We start from the raw sequence: 5928 nt of genomic DNA on the forward strand, positions 1-5928 counted from the left end.
GGGTGGAGTTACTGCAGCTTTTATTGTTCCAATTTTGTGACTTTCAATGCCATTTAGGCTACACCCACTGTCGAAACATTGTACTGATTTGTGGGGGGCATAAGGCATGGCCACTGGCTTTTCAGAAAACATTTAAGGGATATCACTTCAAGGGGCTCAGCAGAGTACATAAAAACTTTAAGGATTTGCTATATTTTTTGCTGCCATTAGGTGGCGCTCGTACTATGATAAAGAATAGGCTTGTAGGTGTGTTTCACATTGGACTCCGGTCCCATATATGAAGTTTTGCAAACATCAGATCATCTAGGTCCAATTACAGCAACTTTTACCGTTTTGGGGAGACATCAGACTTTGAGTTTGCATAGAGGCCACGCCCTTTAATGAAAAGTCATAAAAGTTGAGAACCTTAATGTTCCAATGTGTCATAGCTTTTCTGACCATTTTTTAGTTCATTTAGTCAAACAGGCATTTCACAGTACATAAAAGTATAAAAAATGAGATTTTTGTCCGCCACTGGGTGGCGCTGTAAATGATTTGAAAGTTTATCACATAGCTGTATTATTGCATTACTTTTAAAGGCCCAGAAGAGTTTCAGATGGTTTGAAGCTGTCATAGCTGAGTTATTAAGATTTTTGTCACTCTTGGCGAAGGAAGTATTAAACATAATTTGAAGCTCCGGCCGCATCTTTTATGTCAAGAGATCTTCACAATATTTGGACTATGTGTGCCCCTCAGTTGGATAATGATTCATGCCAAAGTTGAAGGTAATGGGGTGAATCCTTTAAGAGAAAAAGACACTAGTTTGAGACCAGCTAACGTCTAAGAATGGGACAAAACTGCACATTAAAAAAATTCATAACAATTTTTCTGTACATCTTAGCACATCACTTCTATTGACTTTTTTGTAGGTCTTGCAGTCCTTCATTTGCCTACAAAGTTTCATAGCTGTAGGTCAAACCAAACAGGATTGACTGTAATCTTTCGACTAATGACATTTTTTGCAGCCACTAGGTGGCGCTAGCTTTAAACTGGAATATATTTGTGTCGATATGTTCAGGAGAATATTATCATCCAATGTGTGAAATTGTGAGAAGATCAGATCATCTGGGTCAAATTACAGCAACTTTTACTGGACAGATAAAGCTTCGGAATGAAAATGGTCGTAGAGACCACGCCCATTATCGAAAGTTCGTAAAATTTGGTGGAGGTCAGCAGGGCTGTCTAGAGGCTTTGCAGACTTAATTTCAGCGATATTACATCAAAGGGCTCAGCTAAACACATAAAAACGTTTAAAAAATGCTATATTTTTGGCTGCCACTAGGTGGCGCTCACACTATTACAAAAAATACGTTGATAGGTGTATTCCGCATTGGAAACCCATCAAATATATGAAGTTTAGAAAAGATAAGACCATCTGGGACCAAACACAGCAACTTTGTTCGTTTTGGCGAGACATCAGACTGACATTTTTGTTTGCCACTAGATGGCCTTATAAGCAATTGAAGATTTTTTTAAACACTTGTGTTAAGGGCTTAAGTCTTCATGTGTATGCGAAGTTTCAGATTTTTCTAAGCTTGTAAAGCTGAGTTATAAAGGTTTGTTTCACATGTGGCAAAGTAATCATCAAAGGCATAATATGAAGCCCCGCCCCCAACATATTTGATGGCGGATCATCCCGAAAATTTGAACAATTGTGCCTCACAGTCAGATCAAACATCACAGCAAATTTGAAGTCGATCGGGTCAAGCGTTTGGGAGAAAAAAGGAGCAGTTCGGGACCTGCAAATGAGCAAAAACGGGCCAAAAGTGCACATTCAAAAATTCATAACTCTCTTTCTGTACATCTGAGCATATGGCTCGCGCTGACTTTTTTGTAGGGCTCGAGGTCCTACATAAGACTACAAATTTTTGGAGCTCTAGGTCAAACGGGCCGGGAGTGAGAGGCTATTTTCCACTCATAAGGCCATTTTGGGGCCAATTACAGCCACTTTTTTCGTTTTGGCGAGTCATCTGACTTTGAGGTGGCGTGCAGACTACGCCCATTATCGAAAAGTCATAAAATTTTAAAACCTTAATATTCCATGTCTTATTGATATTCTGACCAATTTTCATTTGTTTTACTCAAACAGACTGAGCACAATACATGAAAGTGTAAAAAATGACATTTTAATCAACCACTAGGCGGCGCTAGTAGGTATTTAAAAAAAGGTTTTTTAAAAGTGTTAAAGACATAAGTTTCCATGTGTCTATGAAGTTTTAGATTTTTTTAAGCTAGTACATCAAAGTTATTAAGGTTTTTGTCCCTCTTGGCGAAGGAAAAATTGAACACATAATTTGAAGCCACGCCCCTATCATATATGCCAGCGGATCTGCACCAAATTTTGCCCACTTGTGCCCCTACGTGTGAATATGGACCACAGCAAATTTGAAGGTGATTGAGTAAAGCGTTTAGGAGAAACAAGGAGCAGTTTGGGACCTACAAACGTGCAAAAATGGGCCAAAAATGCACATTCAAAAATTCATAACTCTTTTTCTGTACATCTGAGCACATGGCTCGCGCTGACTTTTTTGTAGTTCCCTAGGTCCTACATATGCCTAAAAATTTTCGTAGCTCTAGGTCAAACGGGCCAGGACCAGGTGCACTTTTTCGACCTTAGGTGGCGCTGCAGAGCCATTTTTTTTGCATTGTTTTGGGAAACACAAAAATATCAAATTTTTCACCGGGCCCGACAAATGTGCAAATTTTGGTGACTTTTCGTGCATGTTTAGGCCCTCAAAAATGGAAAAGCGCTGCACAGTAAATGATAATAATAACTAGAGCTGCAAGCAGCTATAAAGGGCCCTCGCAGACCTGTGCACGTTGGGGTATGAACAGGTTGGGGTATGAACAAGGACTATGAACAATGAAATAGTAGTTGTAGATGTTTTCAGTGCAGGACTCTTACCAAATATGTAAAATTTAGACAAGGTGGGACAATGTGGGTGGAGTTACTGCAGCTTTTATTGTTCCAATTTTGTGACTTTCAATGCCATTTAGGCTACACCCACTGTCGAAACATTGTACTGATTTGTGGGGGGCATAAGGCATGGCCACTGGCTTTTCAGAAAACATTTAAGGGATATCACTTCAAGGGGCTCAGCAGAGTACATAAAAACTTTAAGGATTTGCTATATTTTTTGCTGCCATTAGGTGGCGCTCGTACTATGATAAAGAATAGGCTTGTAGGTGTGTTTCACATTGGACTCCGGTCCCATATATGAAGTTTTGCAAACATCAGATCATCTAGGTCCAATTACAGCAACTTTTACCGTTTTGGGGAGACATCAGACTTTGAGTTTGCATAGAGGCCACGCCCTTTAATGAAAAGTCATAAAAGTTGAGAACCTTAATGTTCCAATGTGTCATAGCTTTTCTGACCATTTTTTAGTTCATTTAGTCAAACAGGCATTTCACAGTACATAAAAGTATAAAAAATGAGATTTTTGTCCGCCACTGGGTGGCGCTGTAAATGATTTGAAAGTTTATCACATAGCTGTATTATTGCATTACTTTTAAAGGCCCAGAAGAGTTTCAGATGGTTTGAAGCTGTCATAGCTGAGTTATTAAGATTTTTGTCACTCTTGGCGAAGGAAGTATTAAACATAATTTGAAGCTCCGGCCGCATCTTTTATGTCAAGAGATCTTCACAATATTTGGACTATGTGTGCCCCTCAGTTGGATAATGATTCATGCCAAAGTTGAAGGTAATGGGGTGAATCCTTTAAGAGAAAAAGACACTAGTTTGAGACCAGCTAACGTCTAAGAATGGGACAAAACTGCACATTAAAAAAATTCATAACAATTTTTCTGTACATCTTAGCACATCACTTCTATTGACTTTTTTGTAGGTCTTGCAGTCCTTCATTTGCCTACAAAGTTTCATAGCTGTAGGTCAAACCAAACAGGATTGACTGTAATCTTTCGACTAATGACATTTTTTGCAGCCACTAGGTGGCGCTAGCTTTAAACTGGAATATATTTGTGTCGATATGTTCAGGAGAATATTATCATCCAATGTGTGAAATTGTGAGAAGATCAGATCATCTGGGTCAAATTACAGCAACTTTTACTGGACAGATAAAGCTTCGGAATGAAAATGGTCGTAGAGACCACGCCCATTATCGAAAGTTCGTAAAATTTGGTGGAGGTCAGCAGGGCTGTCTAGAGGCTTTGCAGACTTAATTTCAGCGATATTACATCAAAGGGCTCAGCTAAACACATAAAAACGTTTAAAAAATGCTATATTTTTGGCTGCCACTAGGTGGCGCTCACACTATTACAAAAAATACGTTGATAGGTGTATTCCGCATTGGAAACCCATCAAATATATGAAGTTTAGAAAAGATAAGACCATCTGGGACCAAACACAGCAACTTTGTTCGTTTTGGCGAGACATCAGACTGACATTTTTGTTTGCCACTAGATGGCCTTATAAGCAATTGAAGATTTTTTTAAACACTTGTGTTAAGGGCTTAAGTCTTCATGTGTATGTGAAGTTTCAGATTTTTCTAAGCTTGTAAAGCTGAGTTATAAAGGTTTGTTTCACATGTGGCAAAGTAATCATCAAAGGCATAATATGAAGCCCCGCCCCCAACATATTTGATGGCGGATCATCCCGAAAATTTGAACAATTGTGCCTCACAGTCAGATCAAACATCACAGCAAATTTGAAGTCGATCGGGTCAAGCGTTTGGGAGAAAAAAGGAGCAGTTCGGGACCTGCAAATGAGCAAAAACGGGCCAAAAGTGCACATTCAAAAATTCATAACTCTCTTTCTGTACATCTGAGCATATGGCTCGCGCTGACTTTTTTGTAGGGCTCGAGGTCCTACATAAGACTACAAATTTTTGGAGCTCTAGGTCAAACGGGCCGGGAGTGAGAGGCTATTTTCCACTCATAAGGCCATTTTGGGGCCAATTACAGCCACTTTTTTCGTTTTGGCGAGTCATCTGACTTTGAGGTGGCGTGCAGACTACGCCCATTATCGAAAAGTCATAAAATTTTAAAACCTTAATATTCCACGTCTTATTGATATTCTGACCAATTTTCATTTGTTTTACTCAAACAGACTGAGCACAATACATGAAAGTGTAAAAAATGACATTTTAATCAACCACTAGGCGGCGCTAGTAGGTATTTAAAAAACGTTTTTTAAAAGTGTTAAAGACATAAGTTTCCATGTGTCTATGAAGTTTTAGATTTTTTTAAGCTAGTACATCAAAGTTATTAAGGTTTTTGTCCCTCTTGGCGAAGGAAAAATTGAACACATAATTTGAAGCCACGCCCCTATCATATATGCCAGCGGATCTGCACCAAATTTTGCCCACTTGTGCCCCTACATGTGAATATGGACCACAGCAAATTTGAAGGTGATTGAGTAAAGCGTTTAGGAGAAACAAGGAGCAGTTTGGGACCTACAAACGTGCAAAAATGGGCCAAAAATGCACATTCAAAAATTCATAACTCTTTTTCTGTACATCTGAGCACATGGCTCGCGCTGACTTTTTTGTAGTTCCCTAGGTCCTACATATGCCTAAAAATTTTCATAGCTCTAGGTCAAACGGGCCGGGACCAGGTGCACTTTTTCGACCTTAGGTGGCGCTGCAGAGCCATTTTTTTTGCATTGTTTTGGGAAACACAAAAATATCCAATTTTTCACCGGGCCCGACAAATGTGCAAATTTTGGTGACTTTTCGTGCATGTTTAGGCCCTCAAAAATGGAAAAGCGCTGCACAGTAAATAATAATAATAATAATAATAATAATAACTAGAGCTGCAAGCAGCTATAAAGGGCCCTCGCAGACCTGTGCACGTTGGGGTATGAACAGGTCGGGGTATGAACAAGGACTATGAATGATGAAAAAGTAGTTGTAGATCACTTCAGTGCAG

This window comes from Hippichthys cyanospilos, chromosome 11 (assembly GCF_059441005.1).
Source record: "Hippichthys cyanospilos isolate Australia breed blue-spotted pipefish chromosome 11, RoL_Hcya_1.0, whole genome shotgun sequence".
Classification (NCBI taxonomy): Eukaryota; Metazoa; Chordata; class Actinopteri; order Syngnathiformes; family Syngnathidae; genus Hippichthys; species Hippichthys cyanospilos.